Source organism: Aegilops tauschii, chromosome 3 (assembly GCF_002575655.3).
Source record: "Aegilops tauschii subsp. strangulata cultivar AL8/78 chromosome 3, Aet v6.0, whole genome shotgun sequence".
Lineage (NCBI taxonomy): Eukaryota > Viridiplantae > Streptophyta > Magnoliopsida > Poales > Poaceae > Aegilops > Aegilops tauschii.
The window spans coordinates 529,083,504-529,099,282 of record NC_053037.3 but is presented as its reverse complement, the minus strand read 5'-3'; the positions used below and the strand labels follow the sequence as shown (position 1 = coordinate 529,099,282).

The 15,779-nt window shown below is 43.8% G+C and overlaps 1 long non-coding RNA gene across 1 annotated transcript; it reads left to right on the top strand.

Annotated features, from left to right (window-relative positions):
* The first annotated feature begins 341 nt into the window (after positions 1–341).
* Positions 342–2,927, top strand: LOC120976189 (uncharacterized). The gene is made up of 4 exons (XR_012181040.1): positions 342–1,322; positions 1,412–1,606; positions 1,680–1,959; positions 2,709–2,927. It is a non-coding gene; the product is annotated as an uncharacterized lncRNA (long non-coding RNA).
* Positions 2,928–15,779: the final 12,852 nt, after the last annotated feature.

The window sequence follows — 15,779 nt, the reverse complement described above, 5'->3', positions numbered from 1 at the left end:
TGCAACTTTGCAAGGGGTGGGGAGATGAGCCATATGAAAATTTGCTAGATTGAGGCGGTGCTGGGAGAGAGGCATGTATCACGCGGGCGAGTAGCAGGGCTGACCCACATACAATAAGGGGTAATTTCATCCATGAAACAAAAAACCGACATGTCTGTAGTGACATATTAAGAATGAAATCTAGACCTAGCTTCAAGAACGAAGTTTGAAGTCTCCAGGGTCAAATATGGAATCCATAATTTTACCATCATCGAATAAGCAACTTTCCTCAAACAAATTGACGCCACCACACACCACCAAATCTCCGCTACCACCCATCCTCTCAACGCCACCAAACACCACCACTGCTTCACCCACTCCTCCCCCTCCCCTCTGCCCGGCGTCCTCCCCTTGGTTTCTTCCGCCCCCATCTCTCTTGGAGGGGAACAGTGGTGTTTTGCAAAAGCTTCGATGGATTTCAGATCTGGGTGTCGTCTGGGTTTTCTAGATCCAGATCACACCAGCACCCTTCCCGATGATCTACTCCTCCTCATCCTTGCTAGGCTCCCCTGCATCAGCGTTGCAGCACGCACAAGCATCCTCTCACGGTGATGGCGCGGCCTCTGGGCCTGCCTCCGCCAGATCATCTTTCGTGATGTCGTGTTCGACTCGATTGAGCCGGCACTCGGCCAGATCTCTTGTCCTCCTGCAGTTTCCCTGTTGGAGATCCGTGCCCCCAGGCAGGACATGGCAAGCACTGCCCAAGTCAACTCGTTGTTGTCCGTCGCCGCGGAACTTGAGCCGAAGGAGTTCGTCGCCTCCTTCCCTTCGAGCATGGGTCTATTAGGCAAGTCCATCATCATTGATCTGCCTTGCTTCCACCGCACCACCTCCATCATGTTGGACCATGTATTCATTCGCTCTGTGCCAGTCGGCGTCGAGTTCCCTATGCTCGAGATGTTGTCCCTATTACACTGTAATGGCAACCTCGATGCCTTGCTCTCATGTTGCCCACGGTTGTGCACCCTCCTCCTCAGCGGCATTTTATTCGAGACGTGTGATCTAAGGGTGAATTCGCCGTCACTCCAGGATCTTGTTGTGAGGCCCTTCTCGACAGAACGGGTCAACATTATAGCCCCCATGCTTAAGAAACTAGAGATTCTCTTTACCGTGATGTTGGACGTCAACATTTCGGTCTTTGCACCAATTATGGAGAAAGCTGGTGGTACTGCTACTACATAGAGGAGTCTATTGTTTTTTATCTTTGGTATCTCGAGTTGCTGGGACTGCAGGCGGCAGAGAGACAAGGACAACTCCCTTTGCTGCATATTCGTGCAAGTGTTGTACGTCCCCTCTCCTTTTCAATTTAGTGGAATAACATACTAAACTAAAGTTTATGAATTACATATATCTTGCAAAAATATTTTTTCAGAACTCGTCACTTTTCTCCGATGAGCCCAACTTTGCAGAGGAGATAGAGAAGCATATGGTTGTTGACTTCTCTCTTTTGGATCTAGATCTCAAAACAGATGGACATGTTTTTGGAGCACTCGTGTTTTATCTCCTTAATATTAATCGAATTCCTAGTTCACTGCAGAGGCTTAAGATCATCAAATTAAGATCAGTGGTAATTAATATATGCTTTCACTATATATTGATAATTGATTGTGTAGTAGTTTACATTTACTTTTTGGTCCTAGGTAAAAGAAACATGCCCAACGGATTGTCCTTGTGAGTCCACAAACTGGAGATCCCAACCGATCTCCTTGACTGCTCTTGAAGAAGTGGAAATTGACGGATTTGAAGGAGTGGACCATGAGTTTGATTTACTCAAACTACTACTTGTATCTGCGCCGATGCTTAAGAAAATTATAGTGAGGCTCTCACAGGAGGCCTCAACAAGTAACACTAGATGCACAAAAATACACAACATCTTCAAAACCTATGGTTCAACAAAATGTTTTGTCTATCTTAGCTCCGGTGAGTATGTTTTTTCGGAATTTATGATTAGCATGCTCCTACATGAAGTAGATATATAAATATTAATTCTTATAAGTTTTGTTGAAACCTAATGTCAAGCTTGCATTGCTTTACATGTTTAGGGTGGTTGAAATGTGGCACTGATATCTCAATCGTGGAGTTTAGTTGTGCATGTATTTCCATTAGTAGCCAATTCTAAATGCTCTATTCCCACGACATTTCTGTGCCCACACCCTCATATTTTTGTAGAAATAAAAGCTGAATGGTGGAGTGAATGATAAATATCAATATTTATATTCAGGTTTCCTTACCTTTGTTTCCCTTTTTCATTTACAATCTTCTCTAATGGTCAAGCCCTCATGTTTTGCATATGTATTCGGGTTTCTAGGTTAAAGAACTGGGCATCAACTAGTTGTATAGGTAGAGTAGGATATAATTTGTGCATCCCGTCGGGCCTCCGCTGGGTGCATGCTTTTGTTCATCAAAAAGTTCCATCAAGGGCTAGTCCTGGTTGGTATGATTTTAATTTCTAGTTTATTTGAGGCTACCTTACCTGAATTGGCTGTCCTCGGGATTTGGCAAAAAATATTAGTTCCAAATAAATTATGTCGGCATGCACTTTTCTATTTATATTTGCTCTAAGCATGTACTGCATTTTATTTGCCAGTGAGAACAATCCAAACACATACTTCAACTAAATTTGCATGTTGTAATAGTGACCAGAGTTCTTCAAATTGCCTCTGTTGCAGGGTTAATGGACGACATCCAAAATTGACCATCGACATGATTATCATCCTCTTGCATATGTGGTTTCTTGGTGCGCATCGACAAGATCATCCTTTCCATTCCAACTAACTCCATTCAACATGTTTTTTTGCCAGTGTACTGTAAAAATGTTGCTAGTTAAATCCTTAATGGTCTTGTGCAATTCAATTACTAAAGGTAATGTGTCAACTTATGCGAGTCAATTACTATAGCTAGTTACTGCATATTTCCGCCGAATTATGCTTATAACTCTGGTTAGATGAACCAAAGAGCTTTGTGAAAGCTGAGGGTCTTAAACAAAGAATTACCTTCCATTTCCTCTCTTTTCTAACTATTGCACCCTATAATGAACAGAAGATGCATCTTCTGTTACTTAGATAGCTAATCCGACATATTTATTTGTGATATTTGGTTTGGATATATGACAGTGTTATGTCTTAGGGGTGCCTCATCATACCGGAAACCGGACCAAGCAGGCCGGTCCATGGCCCCCTAGGTCAGTTTATGCCCTGGGCCGATGTCTCGGGCAAGGGGCCTTATGAAGGAAGGACTCGAAAGACTTGGAGTATATGGCAAGGAAGTCGACATCCAGCATGACTCCTCAACTACCCTAACCGACTAAGATCCTGTAAATCCTAGACCCTGGTATCCTGTATAAGCCAGGAAGGTGTTGGGGAACGTAGTAATTTCAAAAAAAATCCTACGCACACGCAAGATCATGGTGATGCATAGCAACAAGAGGGGAGAGTGTTGTCCACGTACCCTCGTAGACCGACAATGGAAGCGTTATCACAACGCGGTTGATGTAATCGTACATCTTCACGATCCGACCGATCAAGTACCGAACGCACGACACCTCCGAGTTCTACACACGTTCAGCTCGATGACGTCCCTCGAACTCCGATCCAGCCGAGTGTTGAGGGAGAGTTTCGTCAGCACAACGGCGTGGTGACGATGATGATGTTCCACCGACGCAGGGCTTCGCCTAAGCTCCGCAACGGTATTATCGAGGTGTAATATGGTGGAGGGGGGCACCGCACACGGCTAAGAGATCTCAAGGATCAATTGTTGTGTCTCTGGAGTGCCCCTGCCCCCGTATATAAAGGAGCAAGGGAGGAGGAGGCCAGCCCTAGGAGGGGACGCACCAAGTGTGGAGTCCTACTAGGACTCCCTAGTCCTAGTAGGATTCCACCTCCCATATGGAATAGGAAAAGAGGAAGGGAAAAAGAGAAGGAAGGAAGGAGGCGCCCCCCTTCCCTAGTCCAATTCGGACCAGACCAAGGGGAGGAGTGCGGCCACTCTTGAGGCCCTTTTCCTTCTTTCCCGTATGGCCCAATAAGGCCCAATACGTATTCCCGTAACTCTCCGGTACTCCGAAAAATACCCAAATCACTCGGAACCTTTCCGAAGTCTGAATATAGTCGTCCAATATATCGATCTTTACGTCTCGACCATTTCGAGACTCCTCGTCATATCCCCGATCTCATCCGGGACTCCAAACTCCTTCGGTACATCAAAACTCAATAAAACTGTCATCGTAACGTTAAGCGTGCGGACCCTACGGGTTCGAGAACTATGTAGACATGACCGAGACACGTCTCCGGTCAATAACCAATAGCGGGACCTGGATGCCCATATTGGCTCCCACATATTCTACGAAGATCTTTATCGGTCAGACCGCATAACAACATACGTTGTTCCCTTTGTCACCGGTATGTTACTTGCCCGAGATTTGATCGTCGGTATCTCGATACCTAGTTCAATCTCGTTACCGGCAAGTCTCTTTACTCGTTCTGTAACACATCATCCCGCAACTAACTCATTAGTCACAATGCTTGCAAGGCTTATAGTGATGTGCATTACCGAGTGGGCCCAGAGATACCTCTCCGACAATTGGAGTGACAAATCCTAATCTCGAAATACGCCAACCCAACAAGTACCTTTGGAGACACCTGTAGAGCACCTTTATAATCACCCATTTACGTTGTGACGTTTGGTAGCACACAAAGTGTTCCTCCGGTAAACGGGAGTTGCATAATCTCATAGTCATAGGAACATGTATAAGTCATGAAGAAAGCAATAGCAACATACTAAACGATCGGGTGCTAAGCTAACGGAATGGGTCATGTCAATCACGTCATTCTCCTAATGAGGTGATCCCGTTAATCAAATGACAACTCATGTCTATGGCTAGGAAACATAACCATCTTTGATTAATGAGCTAGTCAAGTAGAGGCATACTAGTGACACTCTGTTTGTCTATGTATTCACACATGTATTATGTTTCCGGTTAATACAATTCTAGCATGAATAATAAACATTTATCATGATATAAGGAAATATATAATACTTTATTATTGCCTCTAGGGCATATTTCCTTCAGTCTCCCACTTGCACTAGAGTCAATAATCTAGTTCACATCGCCATGTGATTTAACATCAATAATTCACATCACCATGTGATTAACACCCATAGTTCACATCTCTATGTGACCAACACTCAAAGGGTTTACTAGAGTCAATAATCTAGTTCACATCGCTATGCGATTAACACCCAAAGAGTACTAAGGTGTGATCATGTTTTGATTGTGAGATAATTTTAGTCAACGGGTCTGCCACATTCAGATCCATAAGTATTTTGCAAATTTCTATGTCTACAATGCTCTGCACGGCGCTACTCTAGCTAATTGCTTCCACTTTCAATATGTATCTAGACCGAGACTTAGAGTCATCTAGATTTAGTGTCAAAACTTGTATCGACGTAACCCTTTACGACGAACCTTTTTGTCACTTCCATAATCGAGGAATATATCCTTATTCCAGCAAGTATAATTTTGACCGCTGTCCAGTGATCTACTATTGTACTCCCTTGCCAAAATCAGTGTAGGGTATACAATAGATCTGGTACACAGCATGGCATACTTTATAGAACCTATGGCCAAGGCATAGGGAATGACTTTCACTCTCTTTCTATCTTCTGCCGTGGTCGGGCTTTGAGTCTTACTCAATTTCACACCTTGAAACACAGGCAAGAACTCTTTCTTTGACTGTTCTATTTTGAACTACTTCAAAATCTTGTTAAGGTATGTACTCATGGAAAAACTCATCAAGCGTCTTCATCTATCTCTATAGATCTTTATGCTCAATATGTAAGCAGCTTCACCGAGGTCTTTCTTTGAAAAACTCCTTTCAAACATTCCTTTATGCTTTGCAGAATAATTCTACATTATTTCCGATCAACAATATGTCATTCACATATACTTATCAGAAATGCTGTAGTGCTCCCACTCACTTTCTTGTAAATACAGGCTTCACCGCAAGTCTGTATAAAACTATATCCTTTGATCAACTTATCAAAGTGTATATTCCAACTCCGAGATGCTTGCACCAGTCCATAGATGGATCGCTGGAGCTTGCATATTTTGTTAGCACCTTTAGGGTTGACAAAACCTCCTGGTTGCATCATATACAACTCTTCTTTAATAAATCCACTAAGGAATGCAGTTTTTTTATCCATTTGCCATATTTCATAAAATGCGGCAATTGCTAACATGATTCAGACAGACTTAAGCATAGATACGAGTGAGAAACTCTTATCGTAGTCAACATCTTGAACTTGTCGAAAACCTTTTTGCGACAATTCTAGCTTTGTAGATAGTGACACTACTATCAGCGTCCGTCTTCCTCTTGAAGATCCATTTAATCTCAATGGCTCGCCGACCATTGGGCAAGTCAATCAAAGTCCATACTTTGTTCTCATACATGGATCTCATCTCAGATTTCATGGCCTCAAGCCATTTTGCGGAATCTGGGCTCACCATCGCTTCTTCATAGTTCGTAGGTTCGTCATGGTCAAATAACATGACCTCTAGAACAGGATTACCGTACCACTCTGGTGTGGATCTCACTCTGGTTTACCTACGAGTTTTTGGTAGTAACTTGATCTGAAGTTACATGATCATCATCATTAACTTCCTCACTAATTGGTGTAGAAGTCACAGGAACAGATTTCTGTGATGAACTACTTTCCAATAAGGGAGCAGGTACAGTTACCTCATCAAGTTCTACTTTCCTCCCACTCACTTCTTTCAAGAGAAACTCCTTCTCTAGAAAGGATCCATACTAAGCAACGAATGTCTTGCCTTCGGATCTGTGATAGAAGGTGTACCCAACTGTCTCCTTTGGGTATCCTATGAAGACACATTTCTCCGATTTGGGTTTGAGCTTATCAGGATGAAACTTTTTTCACATAAGCATCGCAACCCCAAACTTTAAGAAACGACAACTTTGGTTTCTTGCCAAACCACAGTTCATAATGCGTCGTCTCAACGGATTTTGATGGTGCCCTATTTAACGTGAATGTAGCTGTCTCTAATGCATAACCCCAAAACGATAGTGGTAAATTGGTAAGAGACATCATAGATTGCACTATATCCAATAAAGTACGGTTATGACGTTCGGACACACCATTACACTGTGGTGTTCCAGGTGGCGTGAGTAGTGAAACTATTTCACATTGTTTTAACTGAAGTCCAAACTCGTAACTCAAATATTTTACCTCTGCGATCATATCGTAGAAACTTTTATTTTCTTGTTACGATGATTCTCCACTTCACTCTGAAATTCTTTGAACTTTTCAAATGTTTCAGACTTTGTGTTTCATCAAGTAGATATACCCATATCTGCTCAAAACATCTGTGAAGGTCAGAAAATAATGATACCTGCTACGAGCCTCAATATTCGTCGGACATACATCTGTATGTATGATTTCCAACAAATCTGTTGCTCTCTCCATAGTTCCGGAGAACGGCGTTTCAGTCATCTTGCCCATGAGGCACGGTTCGCAAGCATCAAGTGATTCATAATCAAGTGATTCCAAAATCCCATCAGTATGGAGTTTCTTCATGCGCTTTACATCAATATGACCTAAACGGCAGTGCCGCAAATAAGTTGCACTATCATTATTAACTTTGCATCTTTTGGTTTCATTATTATGAATATGTGTATCACTATGATCGAGATCCAACAAACCATTTTTCGTTGGTGTGTATGACCATAAAGGTTTTATTCATGTAAACAGAACAACAATTGTTCTCTAACTTAAATGAATAACCGTATTGCAATAAACATGATCAAATCATATTCATGCTCAACGGAAACACCAAATAACACTTATTTAGTTTCAACACTAATCCCGAAAGTACAGGGAGTGTGCGATGATGATCATATCAATCTTGGAACTACTTCCAACACACATCGTCACCTCGCCTTTTACTAGTCTCTGTTTATTCTGCAACTCCCGTTTTCGAGTTACTACTCTTTAGCAACTGAACCAGTATCAATTACCGAGGGGTTGCTATAAACACTAGTAAAGTACACATCAATAATCAAATATACCTTTGTTCACTTTTACTAGTCTCTGTTTATTCTGCAACTCCCGTTTCGAGTTACTACTCTTAGCAACTGAACCGGTATCAATTACCGAGGGGTTGCTATAAACACTAGTAAAGTACACATCAATAATCTGTATATCAAATATACCTTTGTTCACTTTGCCATCCTTCTTATCCACCAAATAGTTGGGGTAGTTCCGCTTCCAGTGACCAGTCCCTTTGCAGTAGAAGCACTTAGTCTCAGGCTTAGGACCAGACTTAGGCTTCTTCACTTGAGTAGCAACTTGCTTGCCGTTCTTTTTGAAGTTCCCCTTCTTCCCTTTGCCCTTTTCTTGAAACTAGTGGTCTCGTCAACCATCAACACTTGAAGTGGTCTCGTCAACCATCAACACTTGATGTTTTTCTTGATTTCTACCTTCGTCGATTTCAGCATCACGAAGAGCTCGGGAATTACTTTCGTCATCCCTTGCATACCATAGTTCATCACGAAGTTCTACTAACTTGGTGATGGTGACTAGAGAATTCTGTCAATCACTATTTTATCTGGAAGATAAACTCCCACTTGATTCAAGCGATTGTAGTACCCAGACAATCTGAGCACATGCTCACTAGTTGAGCGATTCTCCTCCATCTTTTTGCTATAGAACTTGTTGGAGATTTCATATCTCTCAACTCAGGTATTTGCTTGAAATATTAACTTCAACTCCTGGAACATCTCATATGGTCCATGACGTTCAAAACGTCTTTGAAGTCCCGATTCTAAGCCGTTAAGCATGGTGCACTAAACTATCAAGTAGTCATCATATTGAGCTAGCCAAATGTTCATAACGTCTGCATCTGCTCCTGCAATAGGTCTGTCACCTAGCGGTGCATCAAGGACATAATTTTTCTGTGCAGCAATGAGGATAATCCTCAGATCACGGATCCAATCCGCATCTTTGCTACTAACATCTTTCAACATAATTTTTCTCTAGGAACATATCAAAAATAAACACAGGGAAGCAACAACGCGAGCTATTGATCTACAACATAATTTGCAAAATACTATCAGGACTAAGTTCATGATAAATTTAAGTTCAATTAATCATATTACTTAAGAACTCCCACTTAGATAGACATCTCTCTAATCATCTAAGTGATTAGGTGATCCAAAGCAACTAAACCATGTCCGATTAACACGTGAGATGGAGAAGTTTCAATGGTGAACATCACTATGTTGATCATATCTACTACATGATTCACGTTCGACCTTTCGGTCTCTGTGTTCCGAGGCCATATCTGTATATGCTAGGCTCGTCAAGTTTAACCTGAGTATTCCGCATGTGCAACTGTTTTGCACCCGTTGTATTTGAACGTAGAGCCTATCACACCCGATTAACACGTGGTGTCTTAGCACGAAGAACTTTTGCAACGGTGCATACTCAGGGAGAACACTTTTATCTTGAAATTTTAGTGAGAGATCATCTTATAATGCTACCGTCAATCAAAGCAAGATAAGATGCATAAAGGATTAACATCACATGCAATCAATATAAGTGATATGATATGGCCATCATCATCTTGTGCTTGTGATCTCCATCCCCGAAGCACCGTGCTCGTGATCTCCATCTCCGAAGCACCGTCATGATCACCATCGTCACCGGCGCGACACCTTGATCTCCATCGTAGTATCGTTGTTGTCTCGCCAAATAATTGCTTTTACGACTATCGCTACCGCTTAGTGATAAAGTAAAACTATTACATGGTGATAGCATCTCATACAATAAAGCGACAACCATATGGCTCCTGCCAGTTGCCGATAACTCGGTTACAAAACATGATCATCTCATACAACAAATTATATCACATCATGTCTTGACCATATCACATCACAACATGCCCTGCAAAAACAAGTTAGACGTCCTCTACTTTGTTGTTGCATGTTTTACGTGGCTGCTACGGGCTTAGCAAGAACCGTTCTTACCTACGCATCAAAACCACAACGATAGTTTGTCAAGTTGGTGCTGTTTTAACCTTCGCAAGGACCGGGCGTAGCCACACTCGGTTCAACTAAAGTGAGAGAGACAGACACCCGCCAGTCACCTTTAAGCAACGAGTGCTCCAAACGGTGAAACCAGTCTCACGTAAGCGTACGCATAATGTCGGTCCGGGCCGCTTCATCTCACAATACCGCTGAACCAAAGTATGACATGCTGGTAAGCAGTATGACTTATATCGCCCACAACTCACTTGTGTTCTACTCGTGCATAGCATCAACGCATAAAACCAGGCTCGGATGCCACTGTTGGGGAACGTAGTAATTTCAAAAAAATTCCTACGCACACGCAAGATCATGGTGATGCATAGCAACGAGAGGGGAGAGTGTTGTCCACGTACCCTCGTAGACCGAAAGCGGAAGCGTTATCACAACGCGGTTGATGTAGTCGTACGTCTTCACGATCCGACCGATCAAGTACCGAACGCACGGCACCTCCGAGTTCTACACACGTTCAGCTCGATGACGTCCCTCGAACTCCGATCCAGCCGAGTGTTGAGGGAGAGTTTCGTCAGCACGACGGCGTGGTGACGATGATGATATTCCACCGACGCAGGGCTTCGCCTAAGCTCCGCAACGGTATTATCGAGGTGTAATATGGTGGAGGGGGGCACCGCACACGGCTAAGAGATCTCAAGGATCAATTGTTGTGTCTCTGGGGTGCCCCCTGCCCCCGTATATAAAGGAGCAAGGGAGGAGGAGGCCGGCCCTAGGAGGGGGCGCACCAAGTGTGGAGTCCTACTAGGACTCCCTAGTCCTAGTAGGATTCCACCTCCCATATGGAATAGGAAAAGAGGAAGGGAAAAAGAGAAGGAAGGAAGGAGGCGCCCCCCTTCCCTAGTCCAATTCGGACCAGACCAAGGGGAGGGGTGCGGCCACTCTTGAGGCCCTTTTCCTTCTTTCCCGTATGGCCCAATAAGGCCCAATACGTATTCCCGTAACTCTCCGGTACTCCGAAAAATACCCGAATCACTCGGAACCTTTCCGAAGTCTGAATATAGTCGTCCAATATATCGATCTTTACATCTCGACCATTTCGAGACTCCTCGTCATATCCCCGATCTCATCCGGGACTCCAAACTCCTTCGGTACATCAAAACTCAATAAAACTGTCATCGTAACGTTAAGCGTGCAGACCCTACGGGTTCGAGAACTATGTAGACATGACCGAGACACGTCTCCGGTCAATAACCAATAGCGGGACCTGGATGCCCATATTGGCTCCCACATATTCTACGAAGATCTTTATCGGTCAGACCGCATAACAACATACGTTGTTCCCTTTGTCACCGGTATGTTACTTGCCCGAGATTTGATCGTCGGTATCTCGATACCTAGTTCAATCTCGTTACCGGCAAGTCTCTTTACTCGTTCTGTAACACATCATCCCGCAACTAACTCATTAGTCACAATGCTTGCAAGGCTTATAGTGATGTGCATTACCGAGTGGGCCCAGAGATACCTCTCCGACAATTGGAGTGACAAATCCTAATCTCGAAATACGCCAACCCAACAAGTACCTTTGGAGACACCTGTAGAGCACCTTTATAATCACCCATTTACGTTGTGACGTTTGGTAGCACACAAAGTGTTCCTCCGGTAAACGGGAGTTGCATAATCTCATAGTCATAGGAACATCTATAAGTCATGAAGAAAGCAATAGCAACATACTAAACGATCGGGTGCTAAGCTAACGGAATGGGTCATGTCAATCACGTCATTCTCCTAATGAGGTGATCCCGTTAATCAAATGACAACTCATGTCTATGGCTAGGAAACATAACCATCTTTGATTAACGAGCTAGTCAAGTAGAGGCATACTAGTGACACTCTGTTTGTCTATGTATTCACACATGCATTATGTTTCCGGTTAATACAATTCTAGCATGAATAATAAACATTTATCATGATATAAGGAAATATATAATACTTTATTATTGCCTCTAGGGCATATTTCCTTCAGTCTCCCACTTGCACTAGAGTCAATAATCTAGTTCACATCGCCATGTGATTTAACATCAATAATTCACATCACCATGTGATTAACACCCATAGTTCACATCTCTATGTGACCAACACTCAAAGGGTTTACTAGAGTCAATAATCTAGTTCACATCGCTATGCGATTAACACCCAAAGAGTACTAAGGTGTGATCATGTTTTGATTGTGAGATAATTTTAGTCAACGGGTCTGCCACATTCAGATCCATAAGTATTTTGCAAATTTCTATGTCTACAATGCTCTGCACGGCGCTACTCTAGCTAATTGCTTCCACTTTCAATATGTATCTAGACCGAGACTTAGAGTCATCTAGATTTAGTGTCAAAACTTGTATCGACGTAACCCTTTACGACGAACCTTTTTGTCACTTCCATAATCGAGGAATATATCCTTATTCCACCAGATAATTTTGACCGCTGTCCAGTGATCTACTATTGTACTCCCTTGCCAAAATCAGTGTAGGGTATACAATAGATCTGGTACACAGCATGGCATACTTTATAGAACCTATGGCCAAGGCATAGGGAATGACTTTCACTCTCTTTCTATCTTCTGCCGTGGTCGGGCTTTGAGTCTTACTCAATTTCACCTTGTAACACAGGCAAGAACTCTTTCTTTGACTGTTCTATTTTGAACTACTTCAAAATCTTGTTAAGGTATGTACTCATGGAAAAACTCATCAAGCGTCTTCATCTATCTCTATAGATCTTTATGCTCAATACGTAAGCAGCTTCACCGAGGTCTTTCTTTGAAAAACTCCTTTCAAACATTCCTTTATGCTTTGCAGAATAATTCTACATTATTTCCGATCAACAATATGTCATTCACATATACTTATCAGAAATGTTGTAGTGCTCCCACTCACTCTCTTTTAAATACAGGCTTCACCGCAAGTCTGTATAAAACTATATCCTTTGATCAACTTATCAAAGTGTATATTCCAACTCCGAGATGCTTGCACCAGTCCATAGATGGATCACTGGAGCTTGCATATTTTGTTAGCACCTTTAGGATTGACAAAACCTCCTGGTTGGATCATATACAACTCTTCTATAATAAATCACCATTAAGGAATGCAGTTTTGTTTATCCATTTGCCATATTTCATAAAATGCGGCAATTGCTAACATGATTCAGACAGAAAGCATAGATATGAGTGAGAAACTCTCATCGTAGTCAACATCTTGAACTTGTCGAAAACCTCCGCGTTCAACACACATACGGAGTCGTACTCGTCGTGATCCAAATCACCGATGACCGAGCGCCGAACAGACGACACCTCCGCGTTCAACACACATACGGAGCAGCGACGTCTCCTCCTTCTTGATCCAGCAAGGGGGAAGGAGAGGTTGATGGAGTTCCAGCAGCACGACGGCGTGGTGGTGGAAGTAGCGGGGATCTCGGCAGGGCTTCGCCAAGCACAACGAGAGGGAGAGGTGTCACGGGAGGGAGAGGGAGGCGCCAGGGCGGTGGTGCGGCTGCCCTTCCTCCCCCTCCTATATATAGGCCTCCTGGGGGGGCGCCGGCCCTGGGAGATCTGATCTCCAAGGGGGCGGCGGCCAAGGGGTGGCTTCCCCCCCAAGCCAAGTGGGGGGGCGCCCCCACCCCTAGGGTTTCCAACCCTAGGCGCAGGGGGAGGCCCAAGGGGGGCGCACCAGCCCACCAGGGGCTGGTTCCCCTCCCACTTCAGCCCATGGGGCCCTCCGGGATAGGTGGCCCCACTTGGTGGACCCCCGGGACCCTTCCGGTGGTCCCGGTACAATACCGGTAACCCCCGAAACTTTCCCGGTGGCCGAAACTGGACTTCCTATATATAATTCTTCACCTCCGGACCATTCCGGAACTCCTCGTGACGTCCGGTATCTCATCCGGGACTCTGAACAACTTTCGGGTTACCGCATACTAATATCTCTACAACCCTAGCATCACCGAACCTTAAGTGTGTAGACCCTACGGGTTCGGGAGACACGCAGACATGACCGAGACGACTCTCCGGTCAATAACCAACAGCGGGATCTGGATACCCATGTTGGCTCCCACATGTTCCATGATGATCTCATCGGATGAACCACGATGTCGAGGATTCAATCAATCTCGTATACAATTCCCTTTGTCAATCGGTACGTTACTTGCCTGAGATTCGATTGTCGGTATCCCGATACCTCGTTCAATCTCGTTACCGGCAAGTCACTTTACTCGTACCGTAATGCATGATCCCGTGACCAACAACTTGGTCACTTTGAGCTCATTATGATGATGCATTACCGAGTGGGCCCAGAAATACCTCTCCGTCATACGGAGTGACAAATCCCAGTCTCGATGCGTGTCAACCCAACAGACACTTTCAGAGATACCTGTAGTGTACCTTTATAGTCACCCAGTTACGTTGTGACGTTTGGTAAACCCAAAGCACTCCTACGGCATCCGGGAGTTACACGATCTCATGGTCTAAGGAAATGATACTTGACATTGGAAAAGCTCTAGCAAACGAACTACACGATCTTTGTGCTATGCTTAGGATTGGGTCTTGTCCATCACATCATTCTCCTAATGATGTGATCCCGTTATCAATGACATCCAATGTCCATAGTCAGGAAACCATGACTATCTGTTGATCAACGAGCTAGTCAACTAGAGGCTTACTAGGGACACGTTGTGGTCTATGTATTCACACATGTATTACGATTTCCGGATAACACAATTATAGCATGAACAATAGACAATTATCATGAACAAGGAAATATAATAATAACCATTTTATTATTGCCTCTAGGGCATATTTCCAACAGTCTCCCACTTGCACTAGAGTCAATAATCTAGTTACATTGTGATGAATCGAACACCCATAGAGTTCTGGTGTTGATCATGTTTTGCTCTAGGGAGAGGTTTAGTCAACGGATCTGCTACATTCAGGTTCGTATGTACTTTACAAATATCTATGTCTCCATTTTGAACACTTTCACGAATGGAGTTGAAGCGACGCTTGATATGCCTGGTCTTCCTGTGAAACCTGGGCTCCTTGGCAAGGGCAATAGCTCCAGTGTTGTCACAGAAGAGAGTCATCGGGCCCGACGCATTGGGAATCACCCCTAGGTCGGTAATGAACTCCTTCATCCAGATTGCTTCTTGCGCTGCCTCTGAGGCCGCCATGTACTCCGCTTCACATGTAGATCCCGCCATGACGCTTTGCTTGCAACTACACCAGCTTACTGCCCCTCCATTCAAAATATACACGTATCCGGTTTGTGACTTAGAGTCATCCAGATCTGTGTCGAAGCTAGCATCGACGTAACCCTTTACGATGAGCTCTTCGTCACCTCCATAAACGAGAAACATATCCTTAGTCCTCTTCAGGTACTTCAGGATATTCTTGACCGCTGTCCAGTGTTCCATGCCGGGATTACTTTGGTACCTTCCTACCAAACTTACGGCAAGGTTTACATCAGGTCTGGTACACAGCATGGCATACATAATAGACCCTATGGCCGAGGCATAGGGGATGACACTCATCTTTTCTCTATCTTCTGCCATGGTCGGGCATTGAGCCGTGCTCAATTGCACACCTTGCAATACAGGCAAGAACCCCTTCTTGGACTGATCCATATTGAACTTCTTCAATATCTTGTC